This window comes from Amblyomma mixtum, chromosome 9, assembly GCF_055824585.1.
Source record: "Amblyomma mixtum isolate Tamu chromosome 9, ASM5582458v1, whole genome shotgun sequence".
NCBI lineage: Eukaryota > Metazoa > Arthropoda > Arachnida > Ixodida > Ixodidae > Amblyomma > Amblyomma mixtum.
In genome coordinates this window covers 24,985,728-25,009,635 of record NC_143020.1, presented here as the reverse complement: position 1 = coordinate 25,009,635, position 23,908 = coordinate 24,985,728, and the positions used below count along the sequence as shown (strand labels likewise).

The window sequence follows — 23,908 nt, the reverse complement described above, 5'->3', positions numbered from 1 at the left end:
ACGAAACAGAACGCTTCATCCACCCGAGTGCATCCTTCTGAGAGGAGAACCTAATCAGTGTCGTCTTTGTTTGCTTTTTGTTCAGCGAAAATTAGGTTATCTACGTTGCTTTCCAGAGTCGTGTCAGTAAAGACACGAATTAGAAAGTCGTCCTTGTTTGTGTTTCGCGTAATAAAACTTTGTATTTTTAAAGCTGCGGTTCAGTGATTCTGGAATTTTTACATAAAAAGGCGAAATCGAACGCAAAGCGATGCGTAGTACGGCGGCAGTGAAGAATAATTCATGAGTACCTGAAGCCTTTTTTGGACGCAGAAACCTTTGTGGGTGGATCTTATGAATTTTTCAGCCGAAAGCAGCAACGACACGCCGTCAACATTATCGCAGATGAAGAAAGGACAGGGCTCAAACTTTTACTCCTTTTTATGAGCTCTATCGGTAGTCAAGTGTCTTAATATTTATTTTCTAAAATTATATTACATCGCTGATGATCAGAGGCAACGTTTGTTAAGATTTCATTAAGCACCTACAGGAAAATTTCCCTCCAGACATTTTACTCCTGTTTTAACAGCGGCATCTGTTAGGCTTGGTTGAAAAACGTATTTATACACTTGATCTCGGTCGGCACAACTTCTGGACTTGAGAACACGTTATTTAAAGTAATGTGCATGCTAGTCAGCATAGTTTAAAAGCACCTAGAATTCTATTTTAAGGCAGTTATATCTGCGGCTCTTGTCGAAATGTGAGACTAATTTCGCATTCAATTCAGCAAAAACAAAATCGACAAAAGTGTATTTCACCAATAGAAAGATTGCGAAGGGCACATGTTTCTGTGGCTCAAGTGAAGCCGATTCTTCAGGAATGAAAAAATATTATGCACTAGTGGATTATCCGAATAAACGCAATCGAAGGCACAATGTCAGAAGCCTCGCGTCTTGTCATGCGATTCATAGGCCATAGTTAATACTACAGTGCAGATGCGTTGAAGGAAGCTGAACAACTAGCTGTCAAACTATGGTGTTCCCCCTGTTCTCCTCTAGAGATTTCTAGGTGGTAAACGTAGGAGTTCAGATATCCGAGAAACGCCCTCTAGCAAACCAACATGTATTGAAGTCACCCAGCTGTCGTGTAATCCACATTGTAGGCGTATGCCAGGCGCTGATACTAATTAAGGTAAATAAAAAAGTAAATTACAAAATAAATTACAAAGTAAATTACAAGGTAAATTACAATCTAATCAGTGAAGACTGTTTTGATCGTGGGAGAGTCTGACAGCTCCAAAACCCCGAAGGTTACCCGACTCTTGGATAACAGTTGATGTAAAAAACTATTCTTGGTCGGCCAAAAGCCTTCTCTTGGGCCATAGTGTTGCATGGTGGAGGGGATAAATCTGTCCCTCTTTCATTTAAACTAAAACCCACCCTTTCTTTCATGATTTAGACCTTTTCTAATTTATCCTTGCTCTTCTTGGCAAAAAATTAAGCTAAGCATAGAAACCTGGGCTCTATTCATACGCTATTCATGCATTCCACTGTGCAACGTACTCTACCAAATGACCATGATGAAAAGTGCCGTCTACTCAAATGAAGTGGATCGGCCAATCTAATGCGGGTATGCGGGTTGACAGTGCTTCTTCTAGCGAGGGGGGCGGGGGGGGGGGAGCATAGAGCGTGATAAGTGACGCTAAAGCGACCACTGTGATTTCCGTGCCTCTGGATAAGAGCAAATAAATTATGAAGCTTTTTGATCAATCGCATAAAAAGGTCCCTACTATTTCATTGCTCAGCTGCGGCAACAGTCCATGTCGGTGGCTGCACCCACCCGGAGTAGTTTCGGTTTATCGGCGGGTCTGTTTCGGCGCGAATTTTTTAGAGTCGCTGCAAACCTGGATTCGGCCATTGACACGCAAACAACTGGTCCTTAGGCCTCTCCTTGACTACTGTTTCAAGAACGCTTTGTTTTATAAGTCCCATGTAAGACGACCTGTCTTGATTGCGTGGCTTCTTGCGTCATGCGGCAATATTAAAAAGCACAATACTTGACCTGCTAACCGGGCTTGCGGCCACGCTTGTTTCAGCGTGCAAGCCCCGCTCGTGTTTGCCGGGCCAGACAAGCCCCGCGCAGTCATTAAAGCGGCCGCTAACGACGCGTCATCTTTACAATACCGTGGGTGAACAAGGCTAGGATACATCCGCGCAAAATAAAAGAACTATACGCAGTGAAATATAAAGCTGTCCGCGCGTGTCTCGGATTCGGGCTTTGGAAAAGGTGGCGAGGATTAAAGTTCGCAGAATCGGTCATTTTTATTTTTGTTGCTGCTTTAGCATTATATCCTAGCGATTCGCAAGAAAATAAAAAAAAAATACTGTTTTCTTTCTTCCGCCGCGAACGGCACAAAGAGGACATCCACCTAGGCTGACCCTCGTGAGGCATCAGCTTTCGGGTCGCTAACAGCTCTTATTTGAGAAAGTTGCGAGTTGAGATTCCACGTATTTGAGACCGAGCACTACACATTTCTTTTTAAGCACCGACCTTCGAAAGCGTAGCAAACAAAGTAGGGTGAGATCGTGAAAGAAAAAAAGAGGCAAACATTTTCTTTCTGCTGTCGATGAGAACGGACCCTGTTGCTAAAGACTGGCTGATCATGGTCATGTTCTCATATCTAGAGTCTTATAGGGGCAATGTAGCAGCCGTTGTGGAGGCAGTCGTACCAGCAACGAAAGACAGCCCTGGGTTTCAAACAACCAGAGAGAACTGTTTGGCCGTCTTTAATGGCGAGTCGTTAAATTTAATGGGGGATAGGAAAGCCCGATGGCCCTTCGAGACGATAATTAATAAATTGCGTCACTGTGACTGAAATGTCGCTTTCTGTTTAGTAGCGCGCATGGTCGTTAATTTCTCAAGAAAGGCCACTGGATAAGATACAAAGATACAGTGGCTTCTTAAAAGAGTGAAAACGAGAAATTTTTTTTTTTACTTTGGTTCCTCAAAATCTCGGAACATCGGAACGAGCAACACATCGCCTTCGGCGTTTTACTCATCGGAGATGACTTTCGAACCAATTTTGCTAATGGACTTCAGTATGCTCACATTCCACATAATACTACCCTGCTGCGAGAAAGGGGAATTAAACTTGAATAACTTTCCGCAATATTCATCGAGGTCGTTTTGAGGCATTCGCAAGCTATCTTGTTTTTATGAATATTTCCCAAGCTTCGCTGTAAATCCTAATAGTGCCCGGAAAATGAAGAAGGAATCAAATGATCAAATACTAAGGCGTTTGGGTTTTCAGTGGCCTACTCCGAAAATCGAAACGCCCTGAATTAATATATCCGAATACTCTCCGACTTATCTCTCATTTAATGCTGCTTCTTGCTAATTGCAGCTGATGCTCCTGCAGTGAAATCAATCTAGAGCGTTATTAAAAAAGTGCAAAGAGTTTTAGGCATGCGCAACTATGTTTCTTCTCGAAAGCTATTCTCATGAAATATTAGCATAGCTTTTGAAGTCTGTTGCTCTCATTTTACAGAGCAGAATGAAGAATGCCACCAAGTTTCTCCAACAGAACTGTTCAATTTCCCCAATTTCTGTAACTTATTTTTTTTTTCATAGATCAAAACTGTTTTTAAAAAGGTGAACCCGGGGCTGGTTGGTGCTTAATGTTTTAGTGAAAGCTTCCCTGAACGGAGGAGATCCGCCAGAAATGGGCGTTTTTTTTTAAGTGAGAGCACATTAACGCAAAATGGGCCCATAATACGCGGCGACCCCGAAGAAAAAATGCGCTTAGGAACCTATACTTACACCTAATTTCCATGGCTATTTCTCTCCTTGATTCTCTTTGTTGTGCGGAGGTTTTCCCGAACCCGAAAAAAGTAAAAAAAAGCACCTCACTAAAGTCCACTGGTTTGTGCGCTTACACAGGGCACAAACTTTTGCGCAACTCAAGGCGCTATGTTGCTTGGCCTGAAAGTAGTTTCCCTAAAGCTATCCGCAAAGTGACAGCACTCCCTCTTGTATTGTCCTCAGCATGAAATACGTGTCCATTTTGTACCTTTGTTGCTCTGTATAGCAGATCGTCGCTTTCGTAAAAACGTTTCTTTGTAGCCACGAACGACCACTGCGATAAGCGGCGTGTGGGCAGCATAAACCTCCAACATTCTAACACGGTTTGTCTGCCGTTAAGCTTAACCTTTGCGCTTCCAGGAACTGTTCCTGCTGTTCTTTCAGTCTGTTGAAGGCAGGGGCTTATTGTTTTTATTTCATTTTCGGTTGCCCCAACCTATTCTTTGTTCTTTCAGTCACCGCTGCTTCATGTTGATTCAACTATTAACTTTTGGTTTGCTTTTTCGTGTGTGAACAAGAATTGCCGATATCATGCCTTTTATTCTGATGTTTACGGAATCACTCTTGATCCTGTGCGCCTTTAGCTTCTTTCCTTAACTGATACTCTCCTGTATAGACCTTCTGCTTTTTTGGCATAGCAGACTGTCAATCAAACGGTATCGCCAACTTTCCCCAGTCCTGAATTCTGCCCCGGGAAAGAGGTAATGTTTTGACTCATTGTGTAGGTCTTATCTTTAAGTCCATACGTAGACGGAGTTCACGAACTGCACTCTTATATTTTTTCTTCTATTCGTTCGAGGCTAACTACCTGGTACGAGCGAAATTTCTATTTCTCACACAATGGAAGTGATTTTAGCCTGATCTTCGCGATTCGGCCACGACTTCTGGAAAGGCGCTATTGGCGCGTCAAATAATCAGCATGAATAAAAAAAAAACAGATCGTAGTGAGCACAAAGATTTAGTTACAAAAAAAGAAAAATGCATTGCGTCGCATAACAGAAGTCATTTGAGAGTCATTTGCGGGTTGACGCCGGGCTCGTTAATTCCCAATGCGGCTAGTGCCTCCGCCACCTTATCTGCTTTGCAGCGACGTATCATTACCAGTCCCATTTGGAGTGCTTTCGAAGCAGCAAAACGGGGGCTGAGCGAACGATTAACTGACAGCAGGCACAAAGCGAGCGTATGTTTGTTTGTACGTTTATCCGCGCCTGCCTTCGGTAAGCGTTTGGCGCAATCCAATTGCGTGGATTGCCGGCGCCACAACGGCGCGGTGCCATACTCCCCCTAACGGCACGAAAGACAACTAAGAGAAACAAATAACCGGCATTCTACTTCCTCGCGTCTCTGGTGTCCCACAAGCACCCCATACGAATCGTCCTCATGCGACTGTTCGCTTGTTTTCACTGAAGGGCACGGAAAAGGATCGTTGAGCTCGGCTGACGAGGTTCGCGTTCGGCCCAATGAGAGGTTTTTTTCACCGCATAGTTCGAGAAGTGATTATGAATCCCGTTTAGGGAGATAATGCGCCGTTTCAATTTTTTTTTATATTAACGGGAGGGGTTCAGCAATTGGTAGGGCGGAGTTTCTGAACTGATTCCTAACAATTTTTCCATATTACTTGTGATCTGCTCGTGTGTTGTGCATGAAAAATCATTTGGTAGTAGAAGAGGTATCTCACCTCTGCGGCCTGTGGGCAACACAATCTTCCAGCATTCTTACGCGGTTTGTCTGTCTTTACTCAAGATCTCTGCACTTCCTGCCACTCTTTCAGTCATCGCAGCTCAATCTTGGAGAGCTACATTCTGCTGTTTATGCTTGTATTGCTGTTTGCCTGTGGGAGCAAGAACTGCCGATATCATGTCTTTTCAGTAAACAATGTGTTTTTTATCAGACTGGAGCTCTGTATAACGGTTGGAATGCTTAGTGCGGCTATACTAGCTCACTTCATGTCTTTAGATTTCTGTACAGCCTGGAGACGCAGGTGAAGAGAAAATTAGGTGGCCTCGCCGGCATAGGATGACGTCATCACAGTCTGGAGTACTGCAACACGCGCAGCTTCGGCGTGTTTGCAGGACATTTAAAAAATATGAGTTATATGCGAGGACGTCGCCCAAGTGCCGATTTTGTATTCGGTTCTGGCAGTTGTCTCTTCAAAGCACAGTCATCAAATACTTCCTGGTTATGCTTCCTACTATGTGCTTGGAAGTTAATTCGAACCTTTTTACTGCGTTTCCAATGTTTTCGTTTTCTCTACAGGAAAAAAGTCCCGAAAAAGTCATCAGAATATTGTCGGCACAATATAACTATACTCTCTGGAGCGAAAAGTTGAAAAAAAAATTTAACAGTCAGTATACGCTCATCAGAAGAAGACGAACTGCATGACCACGATATTACTACATATTTCTATGAATTAAAATTCCAGAGGAAATCAATGACCGGTGAAATTATACGTGGGCCATTTGTGGCCTGTGTACGCTAGCCAAGATCAAATATTGGAGGGAGATTGGGACGAAATAGTGCAGTGGGAAATAAACAAAAAAAAATGCCTGCGCTAGCATGCGTACAATTCCTTCCTGGTCTTTAGTGAGACAATGAAGATTAGTGGTGGGCCATTCGGCGCTACGCCTTGCAGCAGAGAAGCCAACCAAAATACGCGTAGCATGATGCGCAAAAGGACACAGGATTTCAAAAGCTCGGCTAATAGCTACCGTTTGGTTGAAAAGACGTATGACTAAGTAAACTGCCCACGCATGCTGAAATAATAATATTCTATTTCATTCCTTGAATGCCCGTTGTGCGCTTTCTATTACATAGAACAACGTAAACAAGAAACACTATGTGTCGATGCGCGTAAAGACCCATTGCTCATCCGAAGGGAAAAAGGACGGCTCACTGAAGCATCCGTTTCCTTGTTTGTATGTAAGGACGGGAATTTCTTTGGTATTGTTTGGAAACCGTAAAGGATTTTCCTATAAATAGACCCGATGATGCATGCATCTTTACATGCGTTGTTTTTCCTTGGGGATAAAAAAATATCGATACTCAATCATGGCCGTGGGGTTTTATTTGTTTGCGCTGGTATTCTGTGCGGCTCAAATCCTGAAACTTGGGCACAAGCCCAGGAAAGATTTGTTTTTCTTACGCGTAGGAAGCTTGGTTCGTGATTTGCCTTTAAAGATAACCCTTGGCTTTTAGAAAAACATTTTTTTCTGCTCCCCTGCGCCATGTGTATCGTTTTCTTTAGCTAGTCAACGTGATGAAACATGTGTGAGAATCAGCAAAAAGGCAATAATGTTTGTACATGCCAGAATGAAAGCATATGTGGTCGGAAGAATCTCAAATGGCGTCTAGGTTTTTTTTTCTACACTGCCTTCTAGGCGTCGGTGTGCTCCGAGAGTAGACAAGAATAAAAGGAATTTCAACCATTTTCAAAGTCTCCCTTCTCTTGTTATCTAGACAAGACTTTCGTAGTTAATGAAGTACTTTGCTGATGCATTTTGTAAAGGGAATATCTCCGCCTTCTAGTATGAAGAGAGAATATGACCTTGTCGAAAGGGCAATGTCTTCAACAAATGCTTTCTCTATTTCGTTCAGAGAGGGTACACATTATGAAAATTGGTACCAGAGAGGAAAGCTTCCGCTGCGTGGGCTTACCACTTCCATTACTGACTGCATACGCCTCGGTGGCTTCTTGGGCGGAGATTTTCTCAGTGCGTAGGCATAAGTTGGCCTGTGTCGCAAAGCTAGTCGCTGTGTCGTAGAGTTTGGAAGCTAACGTCACGAGGTCTGGAGTAGAGCCAGTGAACTACTCTTTCTGCTTCAGGGAATATCGCAATATTGTTGTTGACGCAGCGAGGTGTCGGTGTTGAGAGCTCCCAATCTGTTTATTTTTTTGTTTAATTTTCCTGTGACAGTTTTGCAACGCCCACCTTCATTGTGCGGGGTGACGCTGCATAGGATAACAAAACAGGGAGGCCGTCGGGGTTGTGAAATCACTTTTCTGAAGTCGCTAAACTATTTTTTGCCTCTTCTCAATTTCTACAGCGTCAGCTAGTTTAGGCTGACGCCGCGAGACATCTTCGGTCTTCTCCTTATGATTGACGTCATTCCACAAGAAGGTCACAAGACGCCTACCGGAATTATAAGCTAATAGATGTCAGTCAGTGACGTGAGCAATCACCCCTGGGGCGATTTCATATATTTATGTTTCATGCGAAAATAAAATCTGAATTGAGCCTAAGCCACAACCTCTCTACGTGTTCTTTCTTGCTGAACCCTCTGGCACATTAACTCTGCAAATTTCTCGTACTAGGGCCACGTCCCGTAAACTGAAATCGTTTTTGTCCATCTTTTCATATTTTCGCTTTCGGTGTCAGGTGACACTGAAGGCGTTATTTTTCTTGGCTGCGATGCAATGCTTTCCAGAAGATCTGTTTCTTCCTGTGGTTGCGTGCAGGACAGACGAGCCACGGGCGTAAGCTGGTGAAGATATGTAGATACCAGGCCATCGAATGCTTTATTTCGGTGGAAACGTAAGATAACGGCTGTATGAAAAGAACCTATCACTATATGGCAGCTGCCATCTGATCTGTACTAGTAGCGTGCTAAACAATGCATTTGAAAAGGAACTGTTTTCGAAATATCGTGGCGCATCGAAAGTAGAAACATTACGAGAGGCAAAGAGAACTTCTGCTTAATTCCAAGCATTTAGTTTTAGCCGGTGCTGCACGTAACTGCGGATGGCCCATGCCGTGTCGAGAGTCACGAAGCGTAACTTGGTGTGGCTGCTAGAGATAAGCGTCGCTTCGGCCGCAACGTATGCCACACGGACGGCCTCTGCTTTGGCCAGTCGGCTTTTGGAGAGCAGCGAACATTCTACCGTCCCCTAGGGTTCCTATAGCATCCCTCCGAAGAAACAATTCCACAGAGACCAAAATAAAAAAATAAAAATAAAGTGGATGCTGGAGTCCTTGGTCACAACGCTACGTGCCCCAGAAACGACGATGTTCACTAACTCAAATTTTTCTTTCTGTGACAAGAGAGAAAACTCTAAGCGATCGCGAGACACAGAGACAAGTTTTTTTTTCTCTCTTTTCAGCACGCAAACTCTTTAATTGCATTTCGCAATAATCCCTTTCTAGTCCCTTAGTCTTTGTAGTTCTTCGCAGTCGCCAGATCACTTCTCTAGCACTCGCATTCACTTCCCAATGTACTAAATTTTGCACTATGATTTGAACGCTGGAATCAGCAGAATATCCTTTTTTTTCTCCTTAATATGCGCTTTCTCCTATTAAAGTGCATTCATGCGCCATTTTAGCCTCTCCTCAGTATAATCTTAGTATAATCCATTGCATTCGACCTTCGTATAAGACTGTGAAGTTTGCACTACCCTTCGTGGTTTGCCCGGCAGTTATTTGTGCTTTTGCTTAAAAATGAAAATAAGCCCACTGATGCAAAGCGTATGTTCCGGGTCGGACAGACAAGAATAAATGGAGAAAGAGCTCCCTGACAGCAAAGCCATGCTTCTCGTATGGATCAGAAGGGTTGAAGTAGACAGCTCGATAAGCTGAAATCCACACTAACACTTGGTTGTCTAAATCCCTCGCTGATAATTTAGTGATGTGTCGAGAGCTCAGCCTAAGTGACAGAGCTTGAGTCTTAGGCAGGACTTCAAGCCCCGGTAAGTCGGCTTTAAACAATAGTGAATCGCCAGGCCGATAATATAGAAAATGTAAGCACACAGATCTTGAGAGAAATAACGAGACAGGCCTAACAAAATCTAGTTGGTCGTCCCGGCACGGCGACGGCAGACAGGCAGGACGGGATGAAGGATGATGTAGGTTTGGAAAATCTCGAACATCACAAGGAGCGTTTCGTCCACACCTCCTAAACAGTTTCATTGCTTTCTGTGGAATTTTACCTGAGTTTAAATGCTACTTATTAAAGAGGATCCGATTATTCTTTCCTAAACGACCACAAGCACACAATCGCACAGTGACATCGAGAAGCGCCGAACTCTACTGTTATCTGACATCAACAAATAGCTATAGAGAGACAAACTCGTCTAAAATTTCAACTCACTACGAAGGAATAACTGCACCAACGTCAACCGTGAAGACTTCGAGCAGTGGTTTTTAGCCTGAGAATCTGCTACTCAAAAGGTCCATGAATACATGCCTAATTTCATCTGTGTTTTTGAGTTTTAGGAAAGGCGTTAATTAATTGTAAGAAGATGTGGTCGTATCGTTCTTAGTTGTGTATAAAACTTCAATGGTTTATTAACAGGTTTGTGCGTTTCCCCGCGAATCGTCTTAGTGCGCAACCATACACCGAAGAAGAACAAGGTATGATTAGAACAGAAACTAAAAATTCAAGCTTGTGTGTTATCGATAAATTTTTTCAATTTCTTCAATATTGACGAGCAAATCCAATTCATGAATACCACTTCACTTGCATATCTTACATCTGTTGACGAATCAAATATTTCGTTAAGTCATCAGCCGCATAGAACGCAGACCCGAAAGGCAGATTTGACTAATGAGGAAGTGGGCGTCCCGTTCTCAGAATGAAATCCTGCGTATTCTGTGATCAGCAATTACGGGCGATTTAAACCTTCTTCCAGGAATTTCTATTGAGCTATACGGCTTGCCTGGTATCAAGTGCCACCACAGGAGAACAATTCCGCCAGAGCAAAACGTAAGAAGCCAACGCATAAAACAGACCACGCACGCAGACCGAAGAAGCCTTCTCCGCTTGGACACGCCATTGTGTAACTTTTCGAGTCGGGCAGCAAAACTTCTCGCGTTGCGTGTTGCACGCGGGCCTCAAACTGCCCGCAGACGCGGCAGGAAAACTCCGTGAAGAGATGGGGAGATTCGGTAGATTGGGTTAGGATAACTCGATTTGTTCTTTCCACCTCGAGGTCGTTCCGCTCCGCCCTCACGTCGACTTGTTTACGCGCGTTCTTTCGGCTCGTAACGCATGTCACATTGGACAAGCAAGCCTCGGACTGTTTCATGCGCCACGTGTTCCGCGTGCTTTCTGCTGGCCGCGCCTTTGTAGGCGGCAAAAAAGGGGGTTAAAAGTTACATAATAGCTGAAGGAACAACCCTTATTTCCCACGATAAGTTCATTTGTTTCCGAAACATAGCGGATCAAAATAGTAAACACGGTATGTTCTTAAAGTAAGACTGAGAACAAAGTAAAGTCGCATTCGTCGGTTGAGTAGCGCGTTGTAATCACGAAGAGATCCGTCTCACCGAAAACGGCAGTTTTATAAGCTACAAAATACCGAAAATTGAATTCAGCTGTTGCCATTACCGGCCGATTTCACAAGAAAAATGCACGCGCCATCATCGACTTAAAGGGCGGATCTAAGGGCTACACTAAACCCCCATTCACTTGAAAACTGAGGCAACTCGTCTTTTCTGGTATGGACGCCACGAGTTTCAATGTACCGGCAGGAACATATTTATATGTAATTTATTCCGCAATAAATGTGTCTCTTGCTGCCAGACCAACGTCAACAATACCAGTTACAGAAAGAGATGTGAAGTTTTAACTACCGCAATATTTGGATGGGTGTCCCTTTAGGAGTGCTAAAAGTTTTCTAATGGTAGACTATCATTTAGAAACTCTTTCATGGAGGACGAACAGAAGCGACCTCACTTTTCAGACTTGCTACACCGTATTCGAAAAAAATGTCTCTTACGTCACAACCTTTCTGGTGATATAATTTGTTGACCTAACTTAATATCCATATTACATCATTTCAATGTTTTGTGCACTATGCTTTTTGGTTAGGCCGGAATTTATTGGTCGAAACATTCATGCCAAACTCTGAGGGAGGCTAATCCAACAGCAGACGGGAAAATTACTACCGAAATTAACTTTGGCCCTGAAGCATACAAAACATCTGTGCCTTCAAACGAAGGTGTCCACATTTGCTACTTCGAGGGCTTGTTTTCTGAACATGTCTTTATTGTTAAATCGGTAGAAGCATAGCACATGGAACTTCAATGAAATTACCTCGAAGAGTTGCATTTCATTGTCTGCCTGGCGTGGTTGGTCTCACTACAGATTCAATTAACGGTGCGCTGACGCCCTAAGGGCTGTAATATCAGGCATGAGGAGAGCATAAGTATTTCATCATTTAAGCGGAGCAGGTGTCATAAAATGAAGCCCTGCGGTACCCAAAATTGTATGATATTTATTATTTTGCAGTCCATGTCCATGTCCGCTGACAAAAGCTGATTTACATTTTCCTTGGCGAAACTATGCTTATTGCCTATGAATGCTTACTGTTACCACGCACTTTTTAATCATAATACGTGAAATACTACACGGCCAAGATTACTTCAAGCCCAATACTCTATTAATCTAAAGGAATAGGTGGTCTAGAAAAACTAGCCGATAAAAGCTTTCGGCAAGAAATAATCAGAAACCGCATTCGTTGCAGCTAAATAAAGGCTACATCGTATCTTGCTTTTATTTCGTGGTCATGTGCAACTGCTTTAAGAAAGACCTCATTTATACTGCCCACGTATCCTTTTGCAATTGATGTCGACATGCTTTACCGCTTTTTCCTTGCCTTCAGATTCATTTTGCTTGCCTCAACCCAGGCAGTGACCCGTCTGCCTGAAATTTTTGTTTGAATATATATGCATATATCCTCGCATGGCGATTTCGCCAAAAGAAAGCCCTCTGAACATCAGTCTTTCGCAACAATATGAATATCTGACCACCCACAGCTTCTAGCAAAATGATGGAAAGAGATTTAAATATTGCGAGAAATAAAGCCCTCGCTCTAATAATACTAGCTGCAATGATTATTATTGTTTCAGATGAAAACTTCAAACAGTACTTCGAATTTAAAGCGGCAACGTTCAGCAGGGGGCGCTATTGTATATGAGAAGGCAGTAGCGGAGGAGCAGATTAGAGGACGAAGGGTAAAAAAGAACGCTAGCAGAATAAAATCATTATCGTCAGAAGGCCAATTCGTTAGCCGCGGCATTTGCAAACCTTCCACGCTCTTGGAAGTAAAAGCGAGGTATAATAAAGGAAACAAACAGCATGATTAGAGGACTTGCGCGCTGTTTAATATTTACCACCAGCAGCCCCTTAGTAATCCTCAGCACTATGCGGGTCCAGAACCCCATTGTGACCTCATTCTTATAAAGTAGCCACGTACGACCCCCCTCCACCCTCCGAGCGGATTACAATTGATCAAGGCGCTGCAGCTTTGAGAACAGACGTGGGATAGTATAATAAGCCCATGGCTGCGAGTGTTCATGGTGCAACACTCCAAGTGAAATTCTAAACCAAACTTAAAAAAAAAAAACCTAGCCTAATCAAGGAAAAGCCCGTGATCCTGTTTCGGTCCTGTAGGAAAACAAAAGGAGAGCCGGGCTTAGGCTATTTAGTAATCTCCGAGGATATATTTCCTAATCCATCCACCACGTCCCGGGTGCCTGCTAATCCATTTCATTCAGGTCCACTCAAAGCGCTTTCATCTCCACTAGCGGTAATCCCACATGATCGCGTTTACTTCGGATGGCTCGCACAGACCTGTCCCGTACATAGTCATTCCTTAGGTTTGTGCATATATCACTGGAAAGTAGCAGCCGCTTCAATGCTTGGGTCTCCAGCAAAAAAGATTAATGCAGACGTCCATCGAAGAAAACTCATTTACATATGAAATTACTCCCAAAACAGGGAGCCGCAATGATTTCTGATAATTGTAAACATCGGACAAACAATTTAAGCAATAAAGTAACGTACCAAGAAAGATGAACTGAACTGAAGAATAAATTTGTGAATATAGTCTTTGCCCTAGACCAGAGTTCATCAGTACTGGTACGATGACAAGCTCGTAAGAATGTCATCCTTATAACTGTATTATACACATACCCGATTATCCTCTTGCACTATCTAGTTCCTTGCCTTGGCTTGTTTCCAGCCGAGCTGTTTTTGTTCGCTTTCATGTGTGGGAGAATCTCTGCAGTCTCTGGGCACTCTAGGTACGTTTTACTTGGTCAACTGACTTCTGCGTGCAAACATCAATATTAGGCTCCTATTCTTATCGATGCATTCCTTGGTACTGTCTATCATTTTGTTCCTGTTTTACAGCGACAGATTCGTCGTGGCTATTCCGGGTCGCGGAGGGAAATGCTACCCTCCCTCGATATCTCGGTACTCAGGAAGGACAATATGTCCTCCCAAAGTGCAAGAGTGTGAAACGAGCAGGAACGAACAGCGTAGAGCTTCCCTTTTCATCTACCGTGTGTATTGTTCGTACAAACAGTTTCAGTGAGAAATGCAGCAACAAAAATGCCTCCCCTCCGCCAAAAAGAAGCGTTCTTTTATCTTTCGCCTTTGTATTTTAGATTCCCACCAGTGCTGCTAGTGTGGTAACTTGTCAACGTTTTTCGTCCTGTGTAAAACTATTGTTTCGCGGTGCACCTTTATTATCCGTAATCTGCGTGCAATTGCACTTGAGCATAAGTTCTTTTAAATGTTGCATATATTTAAAGCCGCGGAAATTCCTTCAGTGGTGGATGGATGGAAGATACGAGAGCCCCTTTGAATCCGCCTGGTGGCAGTTTCCTCTACTCTCGGCGTTGTTACATTAATTGAATGGTGTTATAAATTAACCTACAATTGCGCCGTTTTCTTTCAATACATTTCCAATCCTATACTTCTCACCTTATGCCACCTCTCGACTTGCTGTCTGAAGCGTCACGCAGTAACGTTCAAAGGAATTGCTTGCCAGCAAGACATGTCGATGTTGTAGGCATTTAGAATAAGCGGACATCTTGGAGTGAATTAAGTGGGGAATATAGGCTATAAGCGAGAAAGCAGAAATCGGCAAAAGCTTGCAATCCCATTTCAAATATTCATAGGTTGTGCTAAGCGAACAGCCATTCTTTACAGCTAAAGGCCCATACATCTTTAATGCCTCGTAATTGATAAAATTATACTGTAATTCTTTAGCGGTGAATCGGCTCTCAGAAACACATGCAGATGACTAGGTTGCAACGGATAGGAGAAACTGAATCCTGAAAACTTTTGTTAATGAATGGATGAGGACACAGTGGATTCTCTAGCGCCATAATTCAGGCACAAGCAGGTGACGCAAAGCCTGAGAGCAGAATCCAAGGGTGAAGTTGTGCTTTACCTGCGTCCCACTCTACGGAGCTCAATTTAGGCAGTCTGCGCTCAGCGATGCCATATGCTGCGTTTGGCTTAGCACCCTGCTGTAAACGTTTTCGCACGGCTTTCCTGACAACAGCAGATTGTGTCGGGTTATCTCTGTATATTGCCCCCAGGTGTATGTCAGAAGTGGGGCGTGAAGAGGAGGATGTAACGTGGTCTATCGAAGCTGAAAGGCTGCTTGCTGAACAAACCGTCTACATGCCGCCTGTTTGCCAAGTGCAGGCGGCAGATAGATAGACAGATAATTATTAGCTTCCCTTTCGTATAGGGTTGGTGACTAGTGTCACCTAGCCATAATTCCCAGCGTGCTCAATATCTTCGGACTGACTGCCAATTTTCTTCCCATTAGAAAACCACTCCCTTAACCTTCACGAATTCTCTAGTGGTCTCTTACTCGTTTCTACGTTTTGAAAATGGAGCATCGCCTGACTATTCCGAAACCCTAATGCTTCGCGGATTCCTGCGGCCGCATCGTGCACTGAGGGCTGGAGAGTCTTACGCTGGATAAAAATATGTTCTATCCTTACCCTGTCTTGCATGCAGCAAAAACAAAGGTAATTCATAATGTCAAAATTTTGCCCATAAAATCTCGTCCTCAAGCACCAAGTCCTACCCTCGAAAATTAAAGCACTCTCTTTCGAATTGTCAAAAAAACTTCCCGTTTTAATCATAGATTTAGGCTCCCATATAGCTCTAACGTCTGCTTAGCCTTCATTTTCTTTTGCCAGTGAGTATTTCGTGCGCATCTTACTTTCCATTTCAAGACTATTGTGTTATCAGTTTCTTCCCTTGGACATTTGTATTTATTAGCTGCTCATCTAATTAACAGCCAGAAATGGCAGTGCCACTAGCAACGCGCAATATCCATATGAAATCTTTGGACACTAAAGCATCTACCAGACAGCGTACCTATGGGCCCTTCCTACATTCGTACTTAATTTTGTGTGCAGGACGGACATGGAAGAGTGATAATTCTTCATATATCTGCTTTCTTTCCTATTATTCTCATTCCCTTCCCTTCAGCCCCTACGTGAAGCCCTGGTTGATAAGGTGCCAAAAGTTTTTCTCTAGCCAGAGTGCGGCTAGCAGCTTTGGCCTTTAAAAACAAGCAATCAAACCAAAATATCGGCTCCTGAAACCGTATGGCTTGCGTCGAAGAAGGACGCACGAAACATCACTGCGTAACAAAAAAAAAAAAAGAAAACGCTTGCATCTCAACCGTCCTCACATTATCGAATGCGGGTTCAAGATTTTCCATTCCCATGCAAAGAAAACCGGCAGTGCGATAACTCAGGATTGCATTGAGCTTTTAATGCCAGTTTTCCGTTCTTACTGGTGTTTGCGTGTTGCTCTTCTTGGTTTCCAAACGCCAAGCCGCACGTGTGTCAGTGGCGACCAGGTTGGACTCCGCCCTGCAGCGGCTAATTTACAGCCCTGGAAGCTGATCTGGACTACAGCCGAATCTTATCTTCAAGCAAATAGCAACGCGGCCGCTCAGCGCAGACCGGCTCGTGATTTATGGGAGCACGTCGCTCTCGTCGGCTCGAGCAAACGCGCTGGGTTAATTAAGCGACGCACTCCCGACCGCTCTGTCAACAGGAGAGGAACTGAGTGTAGGAGGCTGCGACGCAAGAGGGGAAAGTGGATACCGCTGAACGTCCTTGTCTCACCCTACTCTCTCTACCCCCCTCTGCCCCCCCCCACCCGCCCCGCCATCGGTTTCTTTATTCTTGACATTCTCCCACGGCATGTGTCTCCGTCTAGCCGCTTAATTTCGCAGACTTGTGGATTGAAACGGTCCCTGTCGGCCACGTTATAAGGTCACCCTGATCCCAACGCCGTGACTTTGTCATCGCGGTCGAGATTTTCCCTGCGTTTGCTCTGATGGATCGCCGAGACCTGTAGTCGCGCTCTTGCAGCGTTTTCGAGAAATAGGGACAGCGGTTCCGACGGCCTAATTGAACACTTTCTTTTGCACTGCTCCCTTTTTGGACGCTTGAAAAATTGAATTTGGTTTATACCTGGTTTGCACTAAACAAGATATATCGCGGTGCTTGCAGTGGCAGGTACCGTTATGTATTTCTTCTCGCTGCAGTAAATATGGATGCGAGCATTATCACTGTACTGAGGGTCTCTGAGAGATATGCTTAGGTTAAATTTACTACCCCAGGAGTAAGATCTATACTGTTAGCAAGCTTTAGAGGGCAGCATTTAATCGCCTTTCTGAAGATTTTTTTCCTTTATCGCGCGTTTAAACTGATAATAAACAAAAAAGGTGTTCATTAAGTAGGGTAGCTTTCACTGCCGCCGGCACTGAATTAAGATTAGAAAAGGCCTGTGTGGTTAATAATTGCAGGAAATAATTAACTAACATTTCATGCTGATCTTTCGAATATTTTGCTTGCGCATTTAGGAAGCGTTAGCAGATAACTGAAGGTTTCACTGCATACAAATTATTGCCGAATTCACGTCAACCTACTATTTCTTAAGCGGCAATTGTGGTTGAGAGTCATCTTTTCCTTGCGTGGTGGGCCAAAGCAAATCTATGTTCGTTTGGTGAAAAAGCAAACATTTTTAATGGCATGCTTCTGTGTTATGGAGCGTATATTAAAAACAAAATTTTGATATTCTTGACTGCCTCCTATCATTAAATACATGTCCTTCCGCTCATCAAGCGCGTTAAATAATTTTAAAAAACACTAACCTATCTAACATCGGAAAAATTCAAAGAATACTAGCTGCCTTCGATGCAGCTCTAGACTCTTGCTGACGGCACATTTTCTCCTGCTGCACGCTTGATCATCATTCCAGTAATTCGAATCTTATATGCTTCGTTTATTGGGGTTTAACGTCCCAAAGCGACTCAGGCTATGAGAGACGCGAGTATTTTATGCGTTCCGACGTTGTATGTTCGGTGCAGATAATGAGACATGTTCGGTTATAACGCTCCACTAACCCTCTTCATATGAAGCAACTTTTCCGCACACAATATGCAAGAAATACCAAACACATGGTGTAATTATTCCCGAGGCCACAGGGTCAGCACATATTTCCTCAATTCTTATTTCCTCGAGGCACGTATTCAAGATGCAAAGGCGCCAGGTAATCGTAAGCCGGAAATATCCTTCAAAAGAGCGTCACAAAAACAGCAAAACTGAGCACAAAAATGAAACCAACTACTCACCGGTTGCAGAGGACTTGAGGGTATATCAGCGACGGCCGTCTCCTCCACGAAGACGACAGCGAAAGATGGCGCCAGCAAGCGCAACGATTGACAAAGAGCGTCAGAGATTCTTCGTTTCGATTTCCTGCCGTCGAAGATCGTCAGCGAAATTATAAATAAGGAACTGAACGCGCGGATGGGCCACAAAAAAAGGGGGCAAACTTCAGTGGGGATGAGGTTCGATGCGTGCGCAAGATTCGGTTTCGTTAAATTCGTTGGTTCTTGTCGTTCTTCGCTTAAAGCGGGCTTCTCCGGCTTTCCCGGTGGTCTGTGGAGCCGCTTACGGGCGATAAAAGGGCGCTCGCTTGCCGGCCTCGTTGACAGGTCCCGACTTGAACGCGAGCGCCGGAGTTTCTGATCCGCGTATCGCTCGGGTTCCTGCCTTTTGTGCTGGCCTGGCCTGGCCCGCTAGCCCGCCTTGCCGCACGCAAGCGCAACTCTTCAATCAAGCCGCCGTAGTCGGTGAGAAGAGGCGCCGCCGACGTGAGCCAAAGTCGTTACCAACCCGCTTTCCAATTGGCTCCGACTCCCGCGGCAACGTCACACGAGGTGTGACGTCACGTCCGCCGGCGCTGGAGTCAACGCACCGCACCGAGAGCGCAATCAGGCTGATATAATGCGCAGATTTCGCACGCAAACGCCATCGCGAGGTGCGAGAGGGAAAGGGGGAAAATGCATCAGTAATGCCTAGTCCTACATATGTACGGCCACGAAATGAACAATCCCGAACAAAGAACGCCGCAAGGGGCGGTCGAGGATTCTGAATGGTCGATCCGTCGGTATGACGTCGTCTTTTCTTGCGGTTACGTCACATATGGCACTTGTGAGAAGGCAGTTCGGAGGCGGTGCCTCAAAGCGAGTTTTTACTCGTGGAGCTGCACAAACAACGAGACTAGGCTTGCGAGGATCTAGGGGTTCCAGGATAGAACTGGTCTGTCGACCACGTGGACAAACATTCTGGTTTCCCCTCAACCCTTACAAAAGGAGTGGTAACCGCCTGCAATGATCCGCTCTCTTCATGGCCAAAGAAATAGGAACAACGAGTCGGGTGGTAAAAAGCGCTAGGGCCTGACCGCGGTAAAACCCGTGTACTAACTTCGCTCTCGACGCCTCATGTTCCCCATTGTTTCTGGACCTTTATTTTTGATAGCGTTCTTCTTTTTGCCAGTTTATCGGCGTATTGTTTGCTGGGGGATTTCAGGCTTGGAGCTTACATGCTACAGGCTCGTGGTTCCCCGTCGGGAGCTATTTTTGTACCAAGAAGAGCCATTATGGCGGCTTAATGTTTGTCTTTTCCTGCCCTTTGGTCGTGTTGCTCTTGCTGTGTAAGTTGCTAAGTCTGACGCCATGATCTTCGCGTAATTGTCTTAGAGGGCTCACCGCGTTCCGAAGAAATCCGTTTTCTTCTAAATTTAGTACGCCGTGGGTAACTGGGAGTTAACATAAACCGAATTATTCAAGCCCCATAAACCGGTATACTCAAACCCCAGGCCCATTCATAGACGCAGGAAAGCTGGCAAACGAAATTATCAAAATAACCACGTACAGTCGTCGACATAGTTATCTAGAGCGCTCTAACGGCGTGTCGTGCAGTACACATCCACCATTTACGAGTTGTCTAGGGCTCGAAACAAGACTTTGCCATGCATGCACATTGCCATAGAACTTGTTTTGCTTGCTCACGCTTTTGAAAAGAATACCGGGAAGTGCAGGCAGCGGAGATTTTCATAATTGTGCAACAGAACCTGCCGCACCAGCGCTCTCTACAAGTGTACGGACGGCTGCACTCAATGCGCACATTAACACCGGCGCACGTAGAAATTTCTCATAAAAGATAGCAGCAGTGTTCCGGAAGAGTCCGCTAAATTCAGCCCGTTCTGTTTGTCCATCTACTTGCTTTTGTTGTGAATGGGTTATGAGTGAAAATCACGTTGGAAAAACAGCCATGGTGGTAAAAAGCGTGGAACTGACTCATTGCTTTCGCTAGGTCCAGATTATTCATGACGTGTTAAGAACAACATTTGAGTCTAGCTAAGCGCAGTTTCTGAATAATTATATAAGAACAGCAAAAAACATCCAGAATTCCCTCCCTGCCTAAGAGCGACGAATGGAGAACGACAGCAGTTCCAGTCAGTGCGATAACTACTGCTCCACGACCAACGTGGACAAGGCCTAGTGGCCACCCCGTGAGCTGGGCGACATGCACAAAGAATACATCACATGGAAGACGCGCTGTCACTACGATAACACCAAGTTAGAGTTAAAGGATATCCAGTAAGACGCCTCTTGTACAAGGCAATCCTTCTTTATCTTTAGAATGTCTAACCTATGGCAAGCATTACTTTTCCAGACCTGTTAAGCCTGCCGGTAAAAAGTGGCATGCGTGACGTCATGTCCCGCGGGTGTGTAACAACTTTTCTTTTAAGCACTGACCTCATCTCTAAAGCCTCTCTGGGCAGCACACGCCAACGTCCAACAATTTCTCCAGCGAGGAGCCCTGCTTCAACGCGCTACTCGAAACAAACGCAAAAGATAGCAACGCTTTCACGTTTATAGGGCTGTAAAAGAGACCCGGCTTTGCTCTTCCCATAGCCTCTGTGCGCTTACCTTTACTCTCCTGAACGGCTTGCGGTCATAAACGCAACTATTTCCGGTACAAGAAAAGCAGAAGAAAGAGCGAATAAATCTGGAATGTGTGCCGTACTGGGATGTGCCGCTTGGGTGGCATTCATTTTTCAGGAGTCTTTTTTTTTTCCTCGACCACGACCCTTCATCAAAGTTCTTCGATCCAGAATTTTTTTGCACCGCTGTAATGAATCTTAATGAGACTCAGCTTTTCGTGAAAATATAAAAGAAAGAGCTGAATTTTAGAAAGGAATTCCGAAGCCTTAACTGGTGACATAATTGAGGAGATACGAGGAGATATGCACCAGGCTGAATGACATGACCGCATTGGTAATTGTAACAACCGTCTCGCACAGAACACTCGTTGCGGTTGGCCTTTATTATGACGACCATGTGTTTGTATACCGAATCAAATACCTAACCGCAGAACATCACCCACAATGTGCAATTAACAGTTATTTAGTATACAGAGGGACTTTTTCAAACTTCTTAGAGCGTCACTACCAATGTGAAGCTTTCTTGAGTCCACAAACATCACTACAACAGCACTGCCGACAAGCTTGCCAAGCTATTTTAAAAGAGGACGTGTTTTAGCAAGCCATTTTTACATTTCCTTATCGATTTGAAAGAAATTTTCAAGCACGCTAAAGTAATGTCATGGCGACTTTCAGGAATTTTTTGTTATCTCTGAAGAACATTTTTTAGTGTTCATTTTTTCCCCAAAACTTTTGAAAATCTTTCCCAGTTACGAAAATGCCGCCGAAGGCTGCTTCGGCGTTTATTACGTTTTCAGAGACGAGCTGCTCATTAGACATCCTTTATTTTGTTTTTCGCAGGAAATAATTTTTTTGTTTCTCATATTCTCGATGCAATGTCCGTAGACATGACTAGGCCGATAACAGAAAATTGTCAGAAGAAACTCATGAGCCATAACAAGCTCGCATCTCAATATATTACGCATACGAGATCAAGCAAGCATAGCCAACCGATGGCATGAGCAGACTAATCCAAAGCCTCTTCATAGCCTCTCGCGTAGAATTCGCAGTTTTCTATCGGGCCAACCACGGACGAGACCGTTGCTGGCGCGTGGCAGTTACATGGCGATAACTTGAAATTTTTTGCTTTTTGTACCATTCCTTCTGGACGTGTGGTCGAGGTGAGGGAGGCGTCACATTTTAAGGCGAAGAAACAAGATTTCTGCCGAGCCCTAAACAGAGCCGCTCCGTCACGGCACTTTAAAGATACCTAGGTTCAAAACGTATCAATGTTTGTACCGCTTCAAGATATAAAGCGTGCACCGACGGGATCGATAATGCATTTTTTTAGCACTACCGGAAGATTTTTAAAATATGCCCTTTGAAAGCGTAGAAAGCGAATGATAAGAGTTGTCACTTTAACTTTTGAAAAGCCGCGCTTTCGATTATTTGAAAATACATACTGCACGCACGACCGCGGTTGATAAAACATTCTTGTGCAACACTTCGTGGAAGGTTTCTGAAAATATACGCCTTGAATCATAGAAAACACGCGATAGGAATTGGTACTTAAACTTTTGAAAGACCCAAATTTTGTTGTTTTTATTATTTAAATGCCACGCGCGCCTTTAAAGAGCGTGTTGTAAAGCTTAAGTACTCGGTCTGCAAGGGGCCTCGCTAGTTGCCATAGACGGTCGCAGTGTATGCCGAAGTCGTACAAGTCTTCAATTTCTTTTTTTTTTCCATATTGCACACCTGCACGCCTAAAATATGAGATAATATAACAATGTCACCACGAAAAACAAGAGACATTAATCGACATAAGTTGTGCTCCTAATAATAGGGCCTGCTTCGAAAACAATGAGCATATTTCAACATCGAAGTACACTGACATCTTCGATAAGAAGCGTGGGATGAAACGTGGAAGAATCGTAACATATGTTTCATGGCTGCAGGCAGCATTCGGTTAGATAGCGCTATCCACGGAAATTAGCGTAGAAAATGAGGCACGGTCGCCTTGCACTAGAGTGGCTTATCACGTCGGCAAATACCTTGTACAAGCCGCACAATCTACAGCGTTCTGAAGATTTAAGGCAAACACGCTAGCTTCTCCGGTTCGTAACAAGTTCGTTTCGTGCCTCCAATCGGTTGTTGACTGGCGGTTCCGTGAATGAAATAAAAGAGGGCAGCCGTACTCGAAGGCGTGCGAATGCACATTTTCGAGAAAAGTCGATACGCGCTCAGACATCCACTTGACGCGGTCTCTTGCCAGAAGTGTGAGGAACGTTATCGGTGGATTGCTTCATAGATATAGGAGCGAAACGCTTGCAAGCTTCGTGCGTGTCCAGATATGCTGGTATGCGGAGCGTAGATGATTGTGTACTTTTCGCTTCTGGAATATTCGGCCAATTATTCCTTGTTTTTGATATGATGTACGGGGCTTCACGTCTCAAAGCGTGATTGATGTAAGGGACGCCGAAGTGAAGAGCTCCGGAATAATTCTTACCACTTGCGTTTCTTTCACTTCCACTGGCATCGCACAGTACACGGGCGCCTTGCGTTTCGTCTCCGTAGAAACGCAGCCGTCTTCCTGAGCCACCCTTACCACTGAGCCGTGCTTGTGCTCTTTAAAACACACAGAAATAGTTTAATTTGCCTTGGTAAAAGCAAACCTAGTTTACCGAAAATCTAGGTTAAAGCAAATGTTACGGGGATTCTGAGAAATATTCACGAACTTTTGCGAGATTATGCATGAGTGCTACTTTCACGTTCGCGAAATAATTTCATGTCCATTGGACCAACTGACTCAAAAATCTGCTCAATTAAATGTTGCGAATTGAGAGAGTATTCACGATGAAAAAAGCTACAATTTACTGAGACCAGAAGGCAGTGCCAGAGATACGCTCAAGAGTGCGGAATGTGCAACGTTTACGGTCGCAAAGCACTATTGTACAGTTTATACTAAGTAATTTTCGGCTCGAATAGAACGAATCACAATTGGGTGGTTGCGAATATGTTGTCGAAAGTACAC

At 44.2% G+C, this 23,908-nt stretch overlaps 1 protein-coding gene across 3 annotated transcripts in view; it reads right to left on the bottom strand.

The window, feature by feature from the left end:
* FMRFa (FMRFamide related propeptide) overlaps positions 1 to 23,908 on the bottom strand; it is a 158,528-nt gene that overhangs the window by 67,803 nt on the left and 66,817 nt on the right. The window contains exon 1 of one of the 3 annotated variants that reach the window (XM_089562193.1): positions 18,239 to 18,739. The exons of 1 other annotated variant lie outside the window; for it this stretch is intronic. The gene's annotated coding sequence lies outside the window, so the exon portion shown is untranslated. Of the gene's footprint in view, positions 1 to 18,238; positions 18,740 to 23,908 lie in introns of those variants that run through there. One more of the 3 variants, XM_089562190.1, reaches the window with a different exon arrangement.